This window comes from Ascaphus truei, chromosome 1, assembly GCF_040206685.1.
Source record: "Ascaphus truei isolate aAscTru1 chromosome 1, aAscTru1.hap1, whole genome shotgun sequence".
In the NCBI taxonomy this organism is placed as follows: Eukaryota; Metazoa; Chordata; class Amphibia; order Anura; family Ascaphidae; genus Ascaphus; species Ascaphus truei.
The window spans coordinates 168,617,573-168,642,357 of record NC_134483.1 but is presented as its reverse complement, the minus strand read 5'-3'; the positions used below and the strand labels follow the sequence as shown (position 1 = coordinate 168,642,357).

Here is a 24,785-nt window from a genome sequence, read left to right as displayed (position 1 = left end):
TGTGTCTGATAGAACATGAGAATTTCTAGGTGGGGTGCTGGAACTCATGGCTGCTATGCAGATGGAAAGAATACCCACAGAGGATATTCGAAAGGAGCGTCAGAGACAGGTGCAGTGGCCTCAAAGAAAGGATGGGAGGAAGGCTTGGAGAGTGGCTTAGCAAAAAGACAGTGACCCGACTTCTGTTATTTGTGTGGAGAATTGGGACACTACGCCATACTTTGCAGGAAGAGAGAAAATCTACCCCAGGTCGACAAACAGTTCATCTGGTCTCAATCTAATCTAGTTGAATTTGATGTTGAATTTGATATCTCTCTCTCTTTCTTTCTTTCTCTTTCTCTTTTTCTCCAATACAGCAACAGATTTTTGGTGGATTGTTAACACTCCACCCGGAAACGGATTGCTCTCTGTCTCTGGGATTTTTTTAAATATATATATCGGATTGGCCTTTTTGAGACTGTAACAGTAGTCCAGGTCTTTTAACACATTTATAATTAAGGGATCAATCACAAGTCAGTGAAATAAATTGAGGTTTATTTGGATAAGACCTCAGAAACACACAAAAATAAAAAATACAGAGAATATACACAATTACTGGGGTCTGTGGGTTGAAATCTAGCCCTTTCCTAGTTGCAGGGCTCTTGCTTCAGCAAAAAGGCATTACCTTGTCTGCTCTGGTTGGTTCCAGCCTGCTAGCAGGGCCTCTCTATGCTTCTCTGAGTGAATAGCCCTTTCACTCAGAAGCACATTTGAGAAGCCCACCTGTAGCTGCTTGTCTTCTTCAAATCTCCAACAGAAAAGAGAGAGAGCTGATACACTGCTCTTCCTTATATAGGGCTTGCTACATATCTAATACATTGTGGGGGCTGGCAGACAATTAGAGCACGGATTGTGGTTGTGCAGTCAATGATAGGAGGGGAGAATTCAAAACTTGCCAATGGAAATCGTGTCTCTGAGTTTGAAATCCAACAACCATTTTCCCTGGCACCGCTGTGTCTAGGTGAAACAAAGGCTTTCTACTCTTCATATCCTTTTCACAGCCCTTCCCCCTCACCATGTGCAACAAACCTGCATTTCTTTTGCTATGCTAATCTACCTCTGGCTGTCTTTTGTCCTGTATGCAGTCCAGCTCACAGCACAAACACAAAATGCATTGTAGTTTTAAAACACAGCCAAACTAACATTTGGTCCCTAGAGCTTGCACTCTACCATTTGGACCTTAAACGTGGGGTCTGTGAACTGGGCTCTAAAACCTGCTCTAAGACACCAGCTCGAATACCTTGTTGGCAGACAATACAGGTTAACCCCGTTTGTCCCCAAATATCCGCATCATGTTCCAGAAGTCTGCCCTGCAGCTATTTCTCTTCAGGGGCCACCCATACAAGGCAACCCACTTATAAGCTTGCACACAGCTACGGGGCCATGAGTCCAAGGGAATACAGCATATAATGCCTTAACTGGCCCACTGGGCTTACATTGTAAACCCCAAACACACGGTTCCCAGCTTATGACTCTATGGGGAACAGTATAAGGGAAACAGAATTCCAGGGCAACATGGTAAGTTACAATTTTATACCCAAGAGCTGACACTCTCAGCCCGTGACATACGGTTTCAAGGGCAGCCAGCCGGGCTCTGCCTTTATTAATGAAGGCCGGCTACTCCCTACTGTCACAGAGACTGATTCGTGGAAATTCGCACACCAAAGCAACCAGTTGATCCAAGGCGGATCCAAATCTGCAACAAAATGTCACCCATCTCTAGTCAGGAATATTTGGATGAACTCCGGCCTTTGGCATTTGTGAGTAGAGGGCTAGCATCTTCAGAAAAGAATTAGCCGGTATACAAACTCTTGTCTTAAAATGGGCAGTACTCGATATATCGCAAAGACTGAATTGCTTAAAAGGTTATAGAATATTATAAAAAGGCAGGTATAACCAGTCCTCGACAAATGCGGTCGCGCGGGGCGACTGCATTGAGCCCGCTGGCAACAAGGTGTTTTTGGCAGGGTGCTACGGCGGCATTTTCCTCCTCCGACTACTCCAACTTCACTTAAAATGGCTCCGCAACTAACGCCACGTTGCCTTGCCTACGGGACGCTACGACGTCACGTGGCAAGGAGGCAGTGCGTGATGCACAGCAGTGTGAGACCCCCCTTCTTTGCCTCATCCTATTGGAGCGTGGGAGGGGCGGGCCGCCGTCCGACAATTGCCACTAGGAGTGTTGCGGGTGCAGGGGGACATGGCTGCGCACTGTGGCGGCGTGTGCTCGGCAGAGGCAGAGGAGACTGGAGCAGGAACCGTTCACACACACCACCCCCTGCAGAGCTGGGGCCACTATCCCAGGAGACTGTGGTGTGCAGGGCCCGATCAGGTACTAGGGGAAGGGTGGGGGGACGCACATGCACACCATCCCCTACAGAGCCGGGGCCGCTATCCCAGGAGGCTGTGGGGACTGGAGCAGGTACCGGGGAAAGGAGGGATGCACCCGCCCCCCCCCCCTGCAGAGCTGGGGCCGCTATTCTGGGAGGCTGCAGTGGGCTGGGCCTAAGCAGGTACCGGTTGAATGGGAGACACACGCTACCCTCTGCAGAATCGGGGCAGGAGGCTGCGGTGGGCCGGGAGGCTGCGGTGGGAGGAAACCAGAGCCACCAGCGCCATGTCGGGCTGCCGGGTCCCAGATTTATTTCCCCCCTGCAGCAGGCGCCTCGCTCTGCTCTATCTGCGGCCTCCCGTTTAGGCCACGCGGGGCGGACGACGTGCAGGAGAGGTGAACGGTGATGCAAGGGGTGGGGGTGAACATAGGTAAGGGGGGGGTGAACGTAGGTAAGGTAAGGGAAGGGGTGAATGTAGGTAAGGTAAGGGAAGGGGTGAATGGAGGTAAGGGGGGGGGTGAACAGAGATGCAAGGGGGTGAACAGATATGCAAGGGGGAGACAGGCTGGACTGTAGAGAGCAGAGGGAGAGAGACCGGCTGGAGTGGGGAGAGACCAGAGAGAGAGACAGGCTGGAGTGGGGAGAGAGCAGAGAGAGAGAGAGACAGGCTGGAGTGGGGAGAGACCAAAGAGAGATACAGGCTGGAGTGGGGAGAGAGAGACAGGCTGGAGTGGGGAGAGGGCTGAGAGAGAGACTGGGGGGAGAGGAGAGAGACAGGCTGGGGGGGGGACTAACTGCTCCCAGGCAGGCAGTCACCCAATCAGTAACCCACCCACCCAGTCACTCACCCACCCAGTCAGTCACCCACCCAGTCAGTCAAAGTCACCCACCCAGTCAGTTAAAGTCACCCACCCTATCAGTCACCCACCCACCCAGTCAGTCACCCAGTCAGTCACCCACCCAGTCAGTCACCCACCCAGTCACCCACCCAGTCAGTCACCCACCCAGTCAGTCAGTCACCCACCCAGTCAGTCAGTCACCCACCCAGTCAGTCACCCACCCAGTCAGTCACCCACCCAGTCAGTCACCCACCCAGTCAGTCAGTCACCCACCCAGTCAGTCAGTCAGTCACCCACCCAGTCAGTCATTCACCCAGTCAATCACCCACCCAGTCAATCACCCACCCACCCAGTCAGTCAGTCACCCACCCAATCAGTCAGTCACCCAGTCAGTCACCCACCCAGTCAGTCACCCACCCAGTCAAGGGTCAGTCACCCACCCACCCAGTCACCCACCCAATACCCCCACCCAGTCAGTCACTCACCCAGTCAGTCACCCACCCAACCAGTCAGTCAGTCACCCACCCAGTCAGTCACCCAGTCAGTCAGTCACCCACCCAGTCAGTCAGTCACCCACCCAGTCAGTCAGTCACCCACCCAGTCAGTCACCCACCCAGTCACCCACCCAACACCCCCCAACCCAGTCAGTCACCCACCCACCCAGTCAGTCACCCACCCACCCAGTCAGTCACCCACCCACCCAGTCAGTCACCCACCCAGTCAGTCACCCACCCAGTCAGTCACCCACCCAGTCAGTCACCCACCCAGTCAGTCACCCACCCAGTCAGTCAACCCACCCAGTCAGTCACCCACCCAACACCCCACAACCCAGTCACCCACCCAGTCAGTCACCCACCCAACACCCCCCATCCAGTCAGTCACCCACCCAGTCAGTTACCCACCCAGTCAGTCAGTTAGTCACCCACGCAGTCAGTCAGTCACCCACCCACCCAGTCAGTCTGTCACCCAGTCACCCAGTCAATCAGTCACCAACCCAGTCAGTAAGTCACCCACCAAGTCAGTCACCAGTCAGTCAGTCACCCAGTCAGTCAGTCACCCACACAGTCAGTTACCCACACAGTCAGTTACCCACCCAGTCAGTCACCCACCCACCCAGTCAGTCACCCACCGTCAAGTCAATGTCACCCACCCAGTCAGTCACCCACCCAGTCACCAAGTCAGTCAGTCACCCACCCAGTCAGTCAGTCACCCACCCAGTTAGTTAGTCACCCACCCAGTCAGTCAGTCACCCACCCAGTCAGTCAGTCACCCAGTCAGTGAGTCAGTCAGTCAGTCAGTCACCCACCCAGTCATACAGTCACCCACCCAGTCATACAGTCACCCACCCAGTCAGTCAGTCACCCAGTTAGTCACCCACCCAGTCAGTCACCCACCCATCCAGTCAATCACACACCCACCCAGTCAGTCAGCCACCTACCGAGTCACCCACCAAGTCAGCCAGTCACCAAGTCAGTCAGTCAGTCAGTCACCTTCCCAGTCAGTCACCCACCCAGTCAGTCAAAAGTCAGGGAGAGCTAAGCACCTGTGAATGATCAGTCTATTAAGACAGCTCTCCCTCCATTAGAGAGGTTATGAGAGCTTTTTGCAGGTACAGCAGTGTTAGGACCTACAGATGGGCCATACCGTGATGTGGTAGTAGGCTTAAAATACTTTAGCCAAAGAATTTAACTAAATGACCTTGCTTATGAGAAGATACACACATAACATATTTAACTATATAATATGTCAAGTTGGATGTAGCACTAGGGTTTTTTTTTATCCTTTGTTCTATACATTAGGTCACAAGCCTAGTAGCACATCTTGTGACACACAATACATATCATGTGGTGGTTTGATTTTTGAGCTTACAGGGGCTGTGTGTACCTTCCTCCTTCACTGTATTGAAGAGAATTCTAAGTTCCTGGGCAAAGGTTTTTGTGGGGTTTGCAGTTTCTCATAGATTTGTCTGCTCATCACTTAGGAGTCTTAAACCCTCTTTGATGTGGGCATCTCCAACTGTCACTATTTCTCCCCCTCCCCCTTCCCTTTGTTGGCTTGTCTTATCTGTGTTAACCAATTCTGTCAGGGTTCTTGTTTTATGATTTATGTTTTCTATTGCTGCTCATTCGCTGTAGGTCTCTGTTAATGAATTGATCAAATGTTTCAATATGGGATCCCTTTGAGCAGGTCGGATAATATGTTGATTTTTAATGTAGATTACTGTGTATATAACTTGATTGGCATTAAGGGGTTTCCTTTTCCAGCTCTCTATGTGTTGCCATCTCAGTATCTAGGTTCAATTTTTCCTAAAGGGTTTCTAGATTATTTTGAAGGTTGATATCATTTGCATCAAGTCTTATTAAAATCTTTTGGTGAAAATTTAAGAAAATGCCTTTTCAGTTTAAGTTTTCTAATTAATTTATGTAGACCTACAAAGAGTTCAAAGGGGTCTGGTCTATTGGATGGTGCAAAATAAAGCCACTTATTAAAAAGTTTTAGTCGATCATTAGTAAGGGTTAGATTTGACAAATGAAAAATATTGTCTATTATTTATCCCTCTTGTTTCTCTTCACGAAAATGTGCCCTTCCTCTCTTTCCTCTTCTTGTCTTTTTAAGTGTTTTTGGTAACCCAGCAGTTGGTGCTTCCTTACAAATACCGTCAAGAGATACTCAGCTCCATTCAGGACAACCATGGTTACCTGGGATTCGGCAAAATGATGCGACTGATTTGGGACCAGTTCTATTGGCCTTGAATGGCTAGAGATGTGAAAGGATACTGTAAAAATTGTGGTGTGTACCAAGGAAAACACTACCTAAGAGGGCCACCCCATAAGTGAATATAACCAGAAGTAGGCCACTGGATTTACTGTGCATAGATTTCCTGTTTCTGGAACTGGACAGCAAAAATACTAGAATATTTCTTAGTGTTCCCCGCTCATTTCACCAGTTATGCACAAGCTTTCCCAACAAAGGACCAACGAGCCACTACATTCTGACAAGGGTTGAGATTTCGAGAGCCGCCTCATTAAAGAACTGCTACATTTATGTGGGGTAAAATCTAAAATGACGCCATATCACCCACAAGGGGATCCACAACCTGAATGATTCAACAGTCCGCTCTTAAACAGTGGAGTCAACACGTGTTCCACCTAGTGCCCGCGTATAATTTTATACGTAATGAAACCACAGGGCTTCTATTACTATTTGATGTTTGGACGTGAGTCCCGATCTGCCAATTGATCTGTGTTTTGGGGTTGTTGCGGATGGTACATCACCTACGATGTATATGCAGTATGTGGAAAGACTCTAGGAACAATTACATGAGGTTTATAAACTGGCTTCTAATGCAACTGAGACTGCCAACAGAGGGAACAATGGGCAGTATTACAGAAGAGTAAAGGGGCAAGAATTACAAGTGGATGACAGGGTTCTCATTAGAAACTTGGGCATACTCAGAAAACACAAAATAGCATATAGATATAAATTGCAGCCCTATATCATAGTGGAATAGAAAAGAATTGAAGTAGCGCTATCCACTAAATTACAAAACTAATAAAGGGTGAAGAATTAATATGTGAAGGGTGAAACTCATACACCAATTTGTCACGAGGTAGTAGATGTCCCAAATGGCCTAATACTTAAGTCCGTCAGCCAGAGTCCAAAGAGGGGTTTCCATATCCCTCCAATTAGTAACAGGAAAAAAAGAGAATGTCCTCTGACGCAAATTTGGTAATAAATTCATACAGCCTTATTTTAATCTGCTGCCATTTGGATAAACATCTGAGGAAGTCCCTAGAAGTTAGCATATCAGGTATGCGTTATCCCTATTCTATTCCTCAATTTGAGTTTGCTTTGACATTACTGATCTCTATTTGAGCAAGAACCATAGTGACAGAGACAAAATACAGGCTGATCTATGACTGTACTGATCTGACTATTTAGTCAATTACAGCAATTTGGTTATTAATATACTGTTTTCTTTGTGTTTTTCCTTGTATTACTCCTATGCTTGGAAATCTTGCTTGAGCTTGTGTGCCGGAGGAAATTCTCCTTTTTTCCAATATCATAGTGGAGAAATTAAGGGGATTTCCATAAGAGAGGAAGCCTCGATTGCAGATATGAAACCAAGGAGTAAGGACAGGCTAAACAGTAGATAAGGTCCAGCCCATGTCCCTCCAAAGGTGGTTAAAAAGGACAGTGGGGATTAATTCGATGAGTATGACTAATATAGGGAAGAGTGACTGTTAGGACACTTGTCTGATATTGTGGATCATGGTGAGGCCAACCCTTCATGAGAAGTTGCTTCAATGTGACCTGCAAGGTCATGAGATCCAGAAAGAACTACCAGCCCTAAGCTGGATCCTGAGGCAGAGGAATTGGTTCCCTTGAATCCCCCAGAGCTCAAGCAAGAATATGTGGGTGAGGAACACTCAGACAGTTATAACTTTCACCCTTGTGTACTACTAGCAGAACAGGAGTCTCACTTACCCTATGTGTCCAATTAAAAATAAGGCAAAATACCACTAGCGCCAAAGGTGTACCCACCATGCCCTAGGTGAGAGAAGAGACCACCAATGAGGCTGACCTATGAATCCCCTGGGGTGTCCACAGATATTTCCATGGTTAGTATAGTTAAATGGGCGATTCCCATGACGTAGGACCTTTATGAACCTGGGAGTTGTGGTACACTGTGGTGCACTAATGCTGCTATGTGTCAGAACTGTATTTTATAAAATCCACTATACTTGTGATAATGTGTACCTAGAGAGGATGATTTGTTAGATTAGTAATATTATATATATATAGAAGGTAATCCTGGTAAGGTTGATGGGGACATCAGCGTCTTCAGCAGGGGGAGGATGTAATCCCATTTAAACTGTTTACAGCTAAGATACACACTGCACTCTGGCTGGCTCCTCTTTGTGCTGTGTCCAAGATGGGACTGTTTGATGGACATGGCCCCAGCCAACGACAGTTGACTCAAGAGAGGAGGGCCTAAAAGGTGGAGTCTTTAAGGTTCCCTGGCAGAGCATGAGGGGGCAGAGCTGCCACAACTCGAAAGGATCTTGGGGGGGAATCATGGTGATCTGAGTACCAGTTTGTGAGCAGGGCAACTCAGCGGAGCTGGGTGACAAGTTCGCAAATCAGACCACTGGTCGAATCAATGTATAGCAGCAGCAGCAGCAGCAGCAGCCTACCCGATAAAAGGGAGGTGTGAGTAGCTACAGAGGGGATCCTCATCACAAACCAATGGGTACTAAAGTCTTTGTGAAGATACAGGCCTGCTACAGTTATACACTTCTACAAGAGCTCCAACAGTGTACTGCCACCCACACATGAGCCTCCTGTAACACAGGATCAGGTGGAATTGGGGAATGACATTGGTATACACTTGCACAGCGGGTTATGTGAAATGTAAGGTGCCTCTTAGTGAATGATTGAGAAATATCAGTATATACATATATAGCACACTGTGTCTGGAGGTTTTTTTTCTATAAAGACGCGTGTTTTATTCAAATCCCTGTGATGTTTCCCATTTGTCTGACCTTTGGCCAAGTGCTCAGCTAGTGAGATGGCACCGGTCATAACGGGGAGTAGGACGTCAGTCATTTAGACATCAGTCTAAGGATACTAACAAGGGGTTACACTTTTACATCAACATATCCCCATCTGTGAATCAAGGGCTACAAAAAAAGCCTCTTAATAAGATTAGATCTCTAAATATACTCCAATATTTGATTCTGTGCTCCTGGTTTAGAAACTCAATATGTATCTATATTTATTCCCTACTCTGGTTCTAAAATGCCCTCAGAATAAATTGACCCCCTGTCTCTAATTCATTACATTTGAATTCAGCTGTGCTATACATTAACAGTCAGTGCATGCCAATTTGGCAATAAAAGTTGATTGTTTATTGATTAAAGAGCAAACACCCGACTGTTAATTTTTTAATTTATTTTATTTGTAATTTAGGCTTTCTCATTGTTATTTAGGACTTTTTCACTTTCACTATTTGTCAAGTGTGGCTTTATTTAAATACATTACAAGTTACTTTTTAATTAGCTGTTTTGGGGGTACCCTTATATTGAGTGCAGCAACAAAGGAATTCTTTCTTTCCCCCTACTATTTGCACATATCCAGTTCCATGCTAGCACCACCCCTATCCTTTTTGAAATTACACATGGAGTAGAGCAGGATCTTCTAACTGATAAATTAAATTAGAATTCATGTCCCTAGAGGGATATGAGGAAGTATGTTGCTAAAATGTATATATTTAATATTTAAAGTAGCAAAACAGGCTACATTGCATTACCCCCACGGACGTACCTATCTCTGGAAGCAGAGGTCCCCTGAGCTGAAATGAACACAGTTTTGCTCCGGGGATCCTCTGCTTCAATCCTAAAATAAATAATAATAATAATTAAACCTCAATGCAACCTGTTCTGCTGCTTTAACAGATGGGTGCAGTGAATCACTGGAAGGATTTTTTTGGTGGATGACACAGCAATTCATTTGTTGTTTGCAGTTTCCAAGAGAAACAGATTACAATGCACATGTTTGTAGTCTACTTTTACATATTTGCTTTACACAGTCCAAAGTCACATCTTAGACACATTAGCCTAGAGTCATCAAACTATGTTAAAACATAGTTAATATTGCACCAGGGGGAAAAAATACTGGGTGCCATTACTGCAATTTTATGGCTAGTCCTCAAGGGCCACAAACAGGCTGACAGCCACTGATTAAGCCCCTATAACAGAAACAATTTTACAGTAGCTAAAACAAATACCTCAACATTAATAATATTATTCAAAATTATATATAAAAAAAATGTTTTTAACATAAACTCATTGATTGTCACCGGGGCTATCTAGGTCCTCTCAATAAAAATATAGATAGTCACATTGGCAATCAATGCAACGCTGCAAGAACATTTTCTAACTTACCCCATCCTGGATGAAGGCTGTACTCTTCAGTGCGGCCTTCATCCAGCAGCCCCTGGAACCAATCCAAATAATGACGAATACCCAACCATAAAAAATCACTGCTAGCCACAGGTATTGAGAGAGAGATGGGAGTCCCAAGCTTCCTAGCGGTGCCACTACAACCGAATCCAGCAAAGTATAAATGTTAATGTTTCACTGTTGCACTTCTCAGGGACGTCCCATGTGTGGATTTCAACCCTTTATTATCTCACAAATAAACGATACAGTGTTAGAATCTCCCCAATAGCCTCTGACCCGAGGAAAGTCTTGCATGGGGTACACTGATGAATAAACAAACTCACTGTTTTGCTGAGAAAGGGCTCCTGGACGTCAGCGTGCTCCAACCGGGATAAACATAGGTTGCGTACAGGAGAAAAAACTCAGGCAGTGCATCTGCTCCCAAGAAGAAATACTGCAGACAGGGACTTCTTACTGGTCAAACAACTATATTTGGCACATACAGCCGAAAGAACACACTCTTACACATTTTGCACGTCACTCCGCGCTTTATCAGGACAGGTGGATATGATGAACCACTACCACTACTTGTTCTACTCCTTGTAGTACTTACCTAGCTAGTCATCGGTGTCGCAGTACCACGATTACTGTTCTTGGTTACTGGCAGACCAGCAAGGGTCAACTTCTGTGGTCGTTGTTTTATTGTGTATTCAGGGTATGTGCACTGATACTTACAACGACAGTTGAGTTTCACACCTCTGGTTACTCTTACAGGTGGTTCATCATATCCACCTGTCCTGATTGCAAGACACTCCTTTAGAGTGCTCCTGTCATCTCTATTGTTGATCCAGAACCTTGCATTGCATGTTCAGAATTTAGGATCTAAGCGTTTAATACTCGTTTTATTCACCAACATTTTAAAAGTGGTTTATTAAAGTTTGTTTTAATTTCCTCATATTTCACCCATCAGATGTATTGTGTGCCCAAAACTAGGTTTATTTTCTCTGTTCGTTGTTCATATTACCTACCCATGGAGCACCTACATCACCACTACTGTACATTACATTATATTTTGTCAGGTGCGGGGGTTCCCTACTAGTACCTTCCTCCAGTTTTACTCCTGGCAGCTTCCTATAAAAGTATACTCTCACAATCCAGGGGGAGCATAAAGGGAAAAATCAACACAGAAAATCTAAGTGCAGATGATAGTGCAAAGATGACTACATTTCAATTTATTTCTTGGCTCTTATGTGCAGCCTACTCACAGGCTATAGGATGTAATAAAGCAACTCCAAAACTGTGGCAAACTGTTCTTGTATACCAGGTCAGTGTGTACCTCAGTAGGGAAGATCAGGAGAGATGTACCTCAGCAATAGAAGGGAAAGGTATCCATAGCACAGATCAATAAGGTAAAAAAAAGATTTTTATGTTAAGGGGGTAAAAAATCACACTTACAATATTGCGAATATAAAAAGGCACATAACACTATCATGTGTGTTGGAGAATGTCGCTAGATTCTGCCGCTCACCGCATCGGCCTCCGTTTTAGACGTCCCTGTAGATCGTGGGAAACCTCTGCAACTGGTAGCACTCTTCCCCTCCTCCCCCCCCCCTCCCACCAGCATCCACCATCCTCCGTGGCCCACCCCCTGAGTCCTACCACCGGCTCCAGTTCCGGGCAGACCCACGTGATCCAGGCTTGCGCCCAGCGCCCTTCCCAGCCAGGCGGCTCCTCAGACCCCCCACCGGCCACCTGACCCCACAGCCACTGGTCCCAACCATCCCCAAGGTATGTCTACTTTTTTTATATGTATTGGGAGAGTGGGGGTCTTTTTATATGTATTGGGGAAGTGCGGGTCTTTTTATATGTATTGGTGGAGTGCGGGTCTTTTTATATATATTGGGGGGAGTAGGGGTCTTTTTATATGTATTTTGGAAGTGGGGGTCTTTTTATATGTATTGGGGGGAGTAGGGGTCTTTTTATATGTATTGGGGGGGAGTGGGGGTCTTTTTAATATGTATTGGGGGAATGCGGGTCTTTAGTAAGACTCATTTTTTTCACTTGTGTTCTGTCAGTACCATTAATACTATTACAATGATGCTTTGCCCTATCCAAGTTGTTTTTAGTAAATCATTTCTAGCACATTTTCTGAAGAGAACACAGCTCACCAGAATTTCAAGTCTGTAAAGCTTGGTGGATTTTTGCAAATGTTGACAAATTTACGAACATGCTGGGAGCAGCAAAAGTTCAATATTTTTCAGTATCCCCTCTTCAGGGACTACTAGTTCTATAAGGGGTTAACGGCCTTAACAGGTTAACTGGATGATCTGACTCCAATATTTTGTGACCAATTATGTCACTATTGGAAGTATAGAGGTTATAAATAGCTCCACCCTATGGTTCTTCAGAGTTCTGATTGGGGTCCTCACTGTGAGTCCTATAAACAGGTTTGTGTGTGTATGTGTTTTAAGATGTGTCCTGTCATTGTTTATTGTTTTCAGTTAGGAACATGCCCTTTAAGTAAGCGCCATTAGTAAAGGCCAACAATTGTTCTTAATATTGATAAGAATTCAGCATGCTCTTGGTAGGGAGTTTCAGCATAGTAATTCTGGAGATTGTTTGGACCGGTCCGACTGGAAATTTGCTTGCACATTCCTGATAGAATAGGTATAGAGTAAATATGCAGTACATAGTAGTGGGTTGCTAATCAAAGAGCCCAAAGTGTATGCCTGAAAGGCCCATTCGACAAGTGCTGGAGCATTATTAACTCTATGCAAGAGACTGCCAATTTATCCTTTACTATGGGTAACAGGTTAAGTGAGTCACCCACCAGGAAGGGAGCAATTATTCCCACCCACTCCTCAGCTGGCCACCCTTGGCGTACTGCGGTGCGCTCGAAGATTGACAGGTACGCCTCAACGTCATCGTCCATCGTCATTTTCTGAACAAGGTGCGTTTTTTACCTGGTGAGCGACCTGTGGGGCCACTCTAGGCAGGGCGGTAATTTTCTCCCCCAACACTCGGAGCTCCTGGTGTAGGCGAGATTGCGCCTCGTTTTGCTCTTCTTTTAGCGTCTGATGTAGGGACAGCGCAATCTGCTGTACTAACGCCGCCGTACTTTCAGTTTGTGACTTTGTCATCTGTAGTAAACTCTCATTATAGGATTTTGACTTCTCCTCTTGGATCTTTGCCAGTTGCTGCAAACCCCGCATTAAAATTGCAGAATTTTCTGTTTGTTTGTACTGAAGCGAGGTCAGAAATTCCTCCATTTTCCCCTTTCACTACCTTGTGGACTGCCCACGTTAAACTCCACCAATTGTGACGTCTCAGTCCCAGCGTCGGATCTTTTGTTCAGATCAAAGGCAGGAAACACTGTACTTTCTAAGCAGGGGTTTATTTACAGGGTACAAAGCAGGTACAGGGTTAACTCATAACACAAAACAGAAACAAAAGACCTAACTCCTTCCAGGAGTACTGACTAATACTGCTTAGTCCCTAACTAATCGTGGGAGAACTAAAATCTTTCCCCACTTTACCCAGTGTACCTGCAGCAGGTACCCTTTCAGTCTCTCACAGGGCTGTCTGTGTGTGCCTTCCCAAATCAGTATAGCAGCAGCGTCTCTCACCCTCTCTGTATAACTCTCAACAGTGTGTGTCTGGCAGCATGGGGGGGGGGGGGGGCGGAGAATCTCTGTATCACTTCCTGACTATACAGGCTAGGCTAATTAGCTCATTAATTCACAGCTGAACAGACCTTTCCAGAATGATTAACTCTATGAGAGCTGTAAAGTCCCACAACTGCCCCATTCTAGCCCTTAGAGGGCAATGACGGCATCACAGTATCTTATGTGATGTATGTGTGTGTATGTGTATATGTATTTATGTATGTGTGTGTATATATGCATATAACGCAGTGGGAACACCAATACATGTATCTATCTGTATGACTTGTAAGTGTATACACCTGAATAAAAATAGATACATTAAAAAAAAAAAAAAATTCAAAACACGCCAGTGAGAAAACGCAAGGAAGTTTCACTTAGAACACATGTGCTCAGCACACACCTCTGTTTTAGCTATTTGCATTTATATAGTTATACCAACTGTCTCTGTGTGCGTGTGCGCGCGTCTGTGTGTGTGTGTGTGCGCCTGCCTCTGTGTATGTGTGTGTGTGTGTGTGTGCCTGCCTGTGTGTGTGTCTGCCTCTGTGTGTGTGTACCTGCCTGCCTTTGTGTGTGTGTGTGTCTGCCTCTGGGTGCCTCTGTCTCCCAAGTACCGAGTCCGGCTGCCACTGCGCATGTGTGTTAGACTCCGGCCGCCACTGCGCATGTGCGGCGATACAGGGCAGTGTTTTTAACCTCCGTGCGGCTTGAAACGGTGGTTTTGTACGCATGCGCTAGCACGACAGGCGTGCACCCATTTGGAGCTTGATGTTACCCGCGTTACGGATTTTCGTTACAAGGTAAGGATTTTTTCCCATGAAAACCCTGTAGGCGCCAGCAAAGACGTTTCACTTCAAAAGGAGCACACGTGATATACCTGGGATTAATGCTAATGGCATACAGTATGCAAAGTATATTTAAATGACCCCAATTAGCATATTTCACATGTATATCAGGTACTTTTTGTGCACTCCATGTGTTGTTTGAAGGTGGGTTTCAGGGTATATATTCTAATGAGATAAATAATGGCTGTTTTTATTTTTATTTTTTGCATGTATTTTGCTTTGTGGATTTGCTTTAACTTCAGGGAACATAAACTTATGAGCCCTGACATAATGGAGCTTTGTGAATCTGGGCCATGACTCCGGAGCAATGCCAGGTAGGAGCGTGGAAGCGTCAGGAAACGGATAAGACAGCGATTTGGGGTTCTTGAGTGTTCACTTACATGCCATCTTGAAAGCATTTTGAATGTCTTGTGAGTAGCTTCACTTTTAAATATAAATATACTACAACACAGGATTTGTTTTGCACTTTGTGTTTTCACGTGTTTCACGATAATATATATGATAAGATACCAGAGACCATAAGATAGTGATAGTCTGTGTTCCTCCTCCTTGCAGATAAGTTATCAGCATATTATAATGTAGGCTGCTCATTCTGATCATTAAAACCTAAACCGCAGAGCAATGTCATATGCAGGCCCTGGTGGCAGTGAAGTGGGTAAATAACATTATTCATAAAATCTTGTATATATCAAGTTAAAATACTAAGAACACAAACAAACAAAAGCTGATTGCAAGGTTGAATGTTAGATTAGGATGTAGATGTAATGTCAAGTTGAACATCAACTTTAAGAGACTATATACATTATTCAACCTATCCATGCATGTTACAGTGCCAACTTCCAGTTACGGCCAAGGTCTAATGTGCTTAATGTGTAACTGAAATCCGACAGCGAAATTGTTATTGAAGGTCATTAACCTTTGACTAAATACTGTAGAATGCATCCGTATTCTCCTTCGTTGGGCATAGAGAATGTGATCCTGCATTCTTACTTTAACTCTATTATTAGTAATGGCCAAACTGTTCGCCAATCTTCGCATCTTCTCCGAATATGACGTTTCTTCCCCAGTTCAATTTTTCGCAAATATTTCGTATTTTGAAAAAAGTTGGCTCTATGTATTCTTTTTTTAATTCAAGTACGCAAGTAATTCGAAAATTTGAATAAGCTACAGCAAAAATGTGCTTAATTATGTGAAAATTCAACGACTGTACGTGAAAGCAAAAAATTTGCTTTAAAAACACCAACCAATAACAAAAACAACAGCCTTTCAGGAAAAAAACCAGCAAAATACAGATTTAGGCTGAATTGTTTGCTTTTGCGTGGTGTTTGAATAACAAAATGTTCGATCAAATTTTTGCAGGCTTTTGCAAAGAAAGTTCACAGGCCGAAGTTCGACACTACCTGTGATGATTGGTTTCAGTTCCCTTTTCTACTAAACAGTACAGGAAATAAACTATTAATATACCAGTCAGTCATTACAGTCATTAGAATATAATCTCATAAAGTAAGACGAATACAGCTAGCAACAGTCAGAAACAACTGGATTGAGGATCACCATCCATTGTACATCATTTTTACAGGACAGAATATAGATGTGACAGTGAGGGGGTAACCAGGCCATCAATAAAGGTATTATGCCCTGCTGATTACCTCGGATCCATATTTAGGGTTTTACAGTGTTAGCTCTTGAACCTGTCTGTCCTACAATGGAGTAGCTACGCGTCCCGTGTTGTGCTTTGTGGGAAATCATCTGCTCACACGCCGGCGGGCGTACACGCACCAACGGAGACGCCCAGGAGTACACAGCATACTTCACCGAGAGGGGATACTCTCTAATATATCCACTGCTTGCTTACAATATCCATCTGGTGAGTGAGCATTTCATCAGCATCCACCGGTGTTGCAGAGTGCATATTCAATCTATTGTGTCCCATTGTTTTTACGTCTATGTATGCTTATTAATTTGTTATTAAATGTTTTTATCTTTATTAGTTCCTAATTGATATCTCAGCTGTATGTTGTTTTTAGTGTTGTTTGTCCTTTATATAACAGTATTACGCTATATATTGTGCTTTCTTTTTTTTAAGCACACCATGAGGAGTCATTCCTGATTGTCCAACAGGCTTGGTTTTATATCCTTTTTATTGGTATTGTTTGAACAGGGGCCTACAGATACATATTTTCTTCCACTTTCTTGTTCTGACCAGGGGGTCAGTTTGTTGTATCACCAGGCAGCCCCTTAAGTGTGTACCTCGGTCCACACCTTAGGTGTTTTAAACATTATATATATATCTTTGCTATTAGTTAGCGCTACCTGTTTTGCTGTTTTTTCTATGTGAGTTCCCCCTTTCAGGTTAGCAGCTTTCTATAAACCAATTATGTCTCAATTATTTGCACAAAGTCAGCAGAAATATAGATATTAACAGCATTTTTTCGGATGAAGAAATCCCCATTGTGGTTGATAATGCTTCGAATGATATACAAAAAATGGCTGACAAATTAGAAAAATTACTTATAAATGAAAACAAACAATTGTGGGATGCGATCACTATTGAGAAGTATGTAGAACAAAAACGAATCCCCCGAGGTCTTAGGCTATTTAAAAAGCCAACTACTGACTTCCAAAGTGAAACATTCATTCTCGAATGGAATCACATACTTGACAATTGTTCATTCGAATTAATGCGCCTATTAATATCTAAACGTAAAATTTGTCTTGAAACATTGGATAAAGAAATTAATGATATGAAAGGATATTTAGTGAATTGCCTATGTTGGAAACTAGGATTAAAAATAAAATGGACAAATTGCAGAAGGATACTATTGTTTCAAAACAAATAAAGTTCCAAAGGGACAAAATTGATTATGCTACTGGATGCTACAGAAATTGGAAAAAACCCAAATATGAAAGTGAGAAATATAAAATTAGCAAGGATAGATACTCCAAGGATTACTCCCATAAAATACCATCTACCTATAGAAAAAACATTGTGAGTACCAAAGAGTTATCTTCAGATGCAGTGCAGTTTGTATCCCCTAGACACCCTAAGAGATCTCACACACCTTCCAATACGAAATTGGGTACTTATGTCAATAAATCTAAGACCTCCACTCCACCTGTTCCTCCCACCCCATTAGTTCACTTACCAAGAAATGATAATGATAGTATATTTGATCAGCATTACCATCATAACAAATATCAACCTCTTATTGATCTAGACATGGAACAACACCTCCCCGGTCACAGTCGTGAAGAAGAGAAAACTATATTCTCTTTTTTAGATTGGAGACAATCCAGGGATCCAAAACACGCAAGAGAAGCGATCAGAGACTTATTGGGAAAAGAGAACTCCACAAAGGACAACAGAAAAAGAAAAAAACACCTTAGAGGAACGAGAGGAGGGAGAAAAGTTGGGCAAGGTACAAAAACATTGAAGAAACATACATACAGTAATATTTTCAACATAAGTCAATATCCTATTTCTATTAAAGAAAGCAAATTGTTATCCAAAGGTTTATCCTTTGCACCAGTTATGAGACCTGACAGTTTCAAATTGTACATAGATGTCCAGCGCTATGTACGCAAATTATGTTTGAAAAAATATTTCCAACGAGATGCTTTGTCCAAAATTGATAGTAATACAAATTTACCCATTACTACCACTACCTCTACTCATTCTACTTTTAAGAATCCGTCTACATTCTTCCCAAAATTTGTTAGCGGCCCTTTTGTAGACACATTTGCCGAAATGGTAACTGATGATTTAGAGACTCAGAGCCGGAATTTCAAAATTAAAATAGATAATTTGAGCCAAGATGAAAAGTTAACCCTACGTGCACTTGAAGAAAATGATACCATTATAATAAAACCGGCAGACAAGGGGGGGGGGGGGGGGTTGGTAATTATGGATAGATCTTATTACATCCAGGAATCCTTGAGAATTTTGGATGATAAATCTACTTACCAACCCCTCCCCTCAAACCCTACCATACAGTACCAACAACAACTTTATAATTATTTACAATTAGGTTTAGATCAACATATAATTACACAAAAACAATTTGATTTTCTTTACAATACCTACCCCAGATTACCCCTATTTTACATAATACCTAAAATACACAAAAACATACAATTTCCCCCCGGTCGCCCCATTATCTCGGGCATTCAGTCTTTAACATCCCATTTATCCCAGTATATTGATAAACAGTTACAAAAATACGTAATTCAGTTACCATCATACTTAAGGGACACTACCCACATACTGCAGACCTTACAGGACATTCAATGGCAACCACATTATCATTTAGTAACAGCGGATGTTAATTCTCTATACACAATTATAAATCATGAACAAGGATGTGCAGCTGTTCTAAACACTCTGAATAATGATCCGTCTATTTCCAAGGAGTATATTGATTTTCTTATTCTGGGCATTACATTTATACTTTCTCACAATTTTTTTTACTTTAACAAATTATATTATTTACAAGTATGTGGCACCGCTATGGGCACCAAATTTGCACCTAGCTATGCTAATTTATTTATGGGCAGCTGGGAGGAACAACATATATGGTCCAACTGCCCATATGGTGCAAGTTTGGTGCTCTGGCGGCGCTACATAGACGATATTATTTTTATTTGGTCGGGCACATTAGCACAGTTAAATAATTTTCAGATATATATGAATAATAATGTTAATAATTTAAAGTTCACTTTTGTCACTAGTCCCACGAAAATAGAATACTTAGATTTGGAGATTAAAATTATAGATAATTCTATCCACACCAGTACATATTTTAAACCTGTCCAATCTAATAATTATCTTCATGCACAAAGTCATCATAACCCTACATGGGTTAAAAATATACCAAAGGGTCAATTTATTCATTTAAAAAGAAATAGTTCACATGCAGATACATTTATCAGTCAAGCGGAAGATCTTAAAAACAAATTCATAGAAAGTAAATATTCCTCTCGGGACCTAGATCAAGTTATTACTGAAGTTGCAGCGATGGACAGAACCAATCTTTTACAATATAAAAATAAAAGTAAAAATATGAATAAGTCATCTAATTTGGCATTCATCACCCAGTATAATCAAATGGCACCTAATATACGCAAAATCTTTAAAAAACACTGGCCAATATTAAAAAAGGATAGAGAAATAGAAGGCATATTGCCAGACAATCCTCAAATTATATTTACTAAAGCTCCTAATATAGGACAAAGATTGGCACCAAGTTGTCCATCGCTGCAGCCTGCTTCTAACAAAGCACAGTCTCGCGGGGGATATTATACTTGCAATAGATGTACTGCTTGTAAATATAGTATCAAATCATGAGAATTTACATCCAACAACACTTCAAAAAATTATAAAATAAAACAACACATTACATGCAATAGCCCTTTTGTAATTTATTTGCTTGAATGTCCCTGTCGTCTGCAGTATGTGGGCATGCCCACCAGATGTGTCAAACGACGCCTGTATGAACACACATATAATATTAAAATTGGTTTAACTACACATAGTGTGTCCAATCATTTTCTTCAAGTGCACAATCAAAATCCAAAAGGTCTAAAATGTATTGCAATAGAAAACATCACACCACATTGGAGAGAAGGAAACACTGTGAGCCTACTAGGGAGGAGAGAATCCTTTTGGACTTATGAACTTAAAATATTATCCCCATTAGGATTAAATGTAGAATTTGATCTCAAAGCTTTTTTGGTAAGATAACCCTGCACTGCATCATAAGACATATGTATCAGGCATCCACTTTTGCCTTTCACTGCAATTTGTCCATTTGGAAGTTTAACTCCTATATTTGATTCTGTACTTTTATACAAGTATTTTAATCACATGTGTTCTTTAGTTATTCACTTATAGTACACTTATTTACCCAATATATTTCACACACATCATAATGAATATTAATTCACTTAACATTGCATTCACTTTATTTGACCAATATTGACGTATTCACCACACATTTGAATCACTGGTATAAAAAGTTTTTATTGTTATATATCACTTAGTAGTCAAATTATTCACACATTTAACTTTTAGGTTTATTTACACACTACACCTATGTTGCTTTGTACTGTTTGTATTGTATTGTTTTGTCTGTCATCAGCTGAGTTTCCAAACTGCAGCGGCACAAATAAACAGTGCTATGGACTATTCCAGTGCGCATGTGTGAAAAACACACAATATTGACTAAGAACTGACTCCATTGCTTCAGTGCGCATGTGCATAAGTCTGCAGGCGGAACTAATTGATTAAATTAAGGACTCTCTACTTAAGGAACCATCTATGGACTTTGTATTATTGTATTATCTTAAACCCCTGAGGAAGAAAGCAGTTCAGCTTTCGAAACGCGTAGGGTGGCTTTTATTGCACTTCTGATACAAAGTGTTTGGCGAATCTCCCCCCGGCAAGAATGAAGCGTTGCTGCTATACAGACAGCTGGCGGCCTGTTCCTGTGACGCTGTGTCGCTGTGTCGAATCTGCGGCTGCAGACCTGGAGTAGCTACGCGTCCCGTGTTGTGCTTTGTGGGAAATCATCTGCTCACACGCCGGCGGGCGTACACGCACCAATGGAGACGCCCAGGAGTACACAGCATACTTCACCGAGAGGGGATACTCTCTAATATATCCACTGCCTGCTTACAATATCCATCTGGTGAGTGAGCATTTCATCAGCATCCACCGGTGTTGCAGAGTGCATATTCAATCTATTGTGTCCCATTGTTTTTACGTCTATGTATGCTTATTAATTTGTTATTAAATGTTTTTATCTTTATTAGTTCCTAATTGATATCTCAGATTTATGTTGTCTTTAGTGTTGTTTGTCCTTTATATAACAGTATTACGCTATGTATTGTGCTTTCTTTTTTTTAAGCACACCATGAGGAGTCATTCCTGATCGTCCAACAGGCTTGGTTTTATATCCTTTTTATTGGTATTGTTTGAACAGGCACCTACAGATACATTTTTTCTTCCACTTTCTTGTTCTGACCAGGGGGTCAGTTTGTTGTATCACCAGGCAGCCCCTTAAGTGTGTACCTCGGTCCACACCTTAGGTGTTTTAAACATTATATATATATCTTTGCTATTAGTTAGCGCTACCTGTTTTGCTGTTTTTTCTATAAAACTCAGGATGCTTTATTTGGGGTTCCTTTATTTGCAGCCACAGGTAGAGAGCAATAGAAGGGTCTTCACACCCTCTGGATGTCCCTGGATTCACTCCCAGCCAAAGGGCACCGAGAGTGGTCCTTGCTCTTCCCCTATCCCCTTGTGGGATAGGAGGTATTGGTTTCCCTCCCCGCTCCCTGGAGGGAGGGCCTCAAGCCTGCCAGAGCCCTGACACCTGCCACGGTAGAGGCAGACTGACTAAATCAGGAAGTACAATGCATTAAGTACAGATCTAGTAAGCACCCCCCCTGTGTCTCTAATTGGACACAACGCCTGATGACACTACCTTCTCTGACTCACTGCACTGCAAGGAGTGGGGAAAACCCATAATTACTCCTGGCATCCCACCCTTACTAGGGATTACTGCCGGGAGGAGGCAGACCTATAGCCCAAAACTACCCAGGGCCACACTCTCCCTCTGGTGGAATCCAATGGTCCCCACTTGGGCCAAATTTGCTGGGCCATCCTGCAGATGAACAACCTGTGCAAAACACAAAATTACATTTGATTACTTCACAGAGTCATACATTGCAGGTTGTACACCCACCCACCTTGGATGGTGAACCTCTACTTCTACCTCTAACCACTTTCTTATACACCGTAGGATTCATCACTGGAGGTTTAGGACACACAGAACCTTAGAGATTCTCTAACGTTTGAGCGCCAAGACAGAAGCGGCAAATTTGAAATCACCAAAAGATGCTGTTGGAGAAATAGACGCGAGCCAGCTTCAGAAATTTCAAGGCAAGACATTTTCTAAGTCCCACTTTTCGGGGCCAAGTTCTAAGAAGAGAACGTAGCGGTCGCGGCTGGAACTTCAAGCCTAAAAGAGTACCAGGACGTTTGGTGCTCTCCCGGTCAAGAGATTTCGGTGTCTCCAGAGTGGACACAGAGGTGGCGTCAGAAGCTTCATGCTGATTTGAGTTGCAGGACTTGTCGGGCTAAGTCCCGGTCAACTTCAAACTATGTTTTATGGACTGTAGAAGCTGGGAAAGTCTAGTTTTTTTTCCTCAGACCCCCAGTAAGTGTGTCTTTCTCTTGCAGTTTGTAATCCACTGTGTGTACATCTGTTTCAGTGGAATAAATGACAATTTGTTTTATCATTTGGTTTTGCTCAGTGATATGATCCCAGTATAAAGGTGTAAAGGTATAAAGGTGGTCTCCCGTGACAATAGATGTGAACCATCATCACAAAAGAAAAAAGAAAAAACGATTCAGTGTTGTATGCAGCAATGATATTTACTGGTTTCCAAAAGCAGACAATACCAAAGGAGAAAACAAACAAACAACTATAACACCTTTTCCCCCACCCTAAGTGAGATCATATAACTACCGGTGTATTCTGGTGCGGGTGCATACATGTTAGGAAGAACAGAAGGCCTGAGAACTCCGCTATGGTATAGGGAGGCATCAGGACAGGCTCTCAGTGATGGTTCTTCGGCCAGCGCAGCGCCTCCAGCCCAGGAGGGTCCTGGTGCAGCCAATGTGAACCTCATAGGCAACTCTTCTTAGTGTTCACACTCCAGACATCACACCAGAGAGGGTATAACTGGAGTTTATTAGGTTCAGTACATCATTACAGGTTCCATTCGCTGAAGGCAGTACCCCGGGCTTGAGGCCCTGAGCACCCCTCCTCAGCATACCTTATCCCCTAACAGGTCAAGGCCTCAGCCCACTCCTGTACAGGAGAGACTTACTGCTGTGTCCTCAAAACAGGGAGGGCAGCACAGAACTAACTCCCAGAACCCTTACTCTAGAGGGAAACCCCCTCCTTCCCAGGGAAGTGGCTTGTAAGCCGGCCTCCTATCAGTCATAGGCCCCCCTTGTAATACCGGCTACTCCTGAACTTTATTAGGTAACACACATATAACAGTACAACCAGGCCCTGCAGGATTTGTTCCCAACACTGCCCACTCTTTACTGGGATGTACAGTGCTAGAGGGGCCAGAGAATTAGTAGTCCAAGGGAATTGGCTACACAACATAATAATATCTTTAGACAAGAGATATACCCTTGTCTATACTATCTGTAGTGAAACATGGCGATGTTTAAGGCCTCACCAGCCTTTTCTCAAGCCTGCATACTGTACATGGGTGGCCTCTGCATCATATTCTTTGTTTGTATTTCAGTGTTTTGGAGAGCTCGTGTCCGCTTCAAACATTATGGACTTATTATGCCTGCAGAATTTTTTTGAACTTATTAGGGATCCACACCACTTATAGTGTACGTGACATCATCACCCCTCCAAATACAGTAACAGTATGCACCGCACGGGAAGCAGGTTCTCTATGGTGGGAATGGAGTCACTACTTTAAGGACTGGTACAGTTGTGATCCAGCACCAAGACTTGAGAAAAGGCGGCTGAGGTCTGACATGACATTGTTTCACTATAAACTGTATGTACACGGCTTATGTCTTTTGTCTCAAAAAATTGAGCTGTTTTTGTTATTTTTATATTGTTTGCTTTCTCATACCAGTAAATATAATTGCTGCATACACCACTGAATCACTTGGGGGGGGGGGAAAGTTCTGTGCTGTAGGTTAACATCTTCAATCTGTCCTTTTTATATATATATATATATATATATATATATATATATATATATATATATTGTGACAAACGGCTTACTCCGGGGCTCCGCCGTCTGTCCGGGACTGTTAGAACACGGTCTTTTAGGGTAGGTTAAATGATGAGACGTCACGTACTGTTCCTTTAAACAGGCTATGCCTGGTTTATTCAGTCCCAGGCACTGAGACTGCCACAGTTTAAACAGAAAACAAAGCCAAACAAAAAAGCTGCTCGTCTGAGCGATAACTTAAACTTAGATGTCCCTGACTCAGAGTTGGAAGTGGCTTGTCCACTTCCACCAACAAAATAAGTACCTTTGCAGTCTTTAGACAAACTAACAGAATGAATGAAGCGAT

At 43.1% G+C, this 24,785-nt stretch overlaps 2 long non-coding RNA genes across 2 annotated transcripts in view; one reads left to right on the top strand and one right to left on the bottom strand.

Annotated features, from left to right (window-relative positions):
• LOC142493675 (uncharacterized) overlaps positions 1-10,309 on the bottom strand; it is a 63,306-nt gene extending 52,997 nt beyond the window's left edge. The window contains exon 1 of the long non-coding RNA XR_012801177.1: positions 10,159-10,309. This is a non-coding gene — a long non-coding RNA (uncharacterized LOC142493675). The remainder of the gene's footprint in view (positions 1-10,158) is intronic.
• A 5,753-nt stretch (positions 10,310-16,062) lies between these two features.
• LOC142493682 (uncharacterized) lies at positions 16,063-22,828 on the top strand. Its single transcript, XR_012801186.1, has 3 exons — positions 16,063-16,529; positions 17,881-18,081; positions 22,465-22,828. It is a non-coding gene; the product is annotated as an uncharacterized LOC142493682 (long non-coding RNA).
• Positions 22,829-24,785: the final 1,957 nt, after the last annotated feature.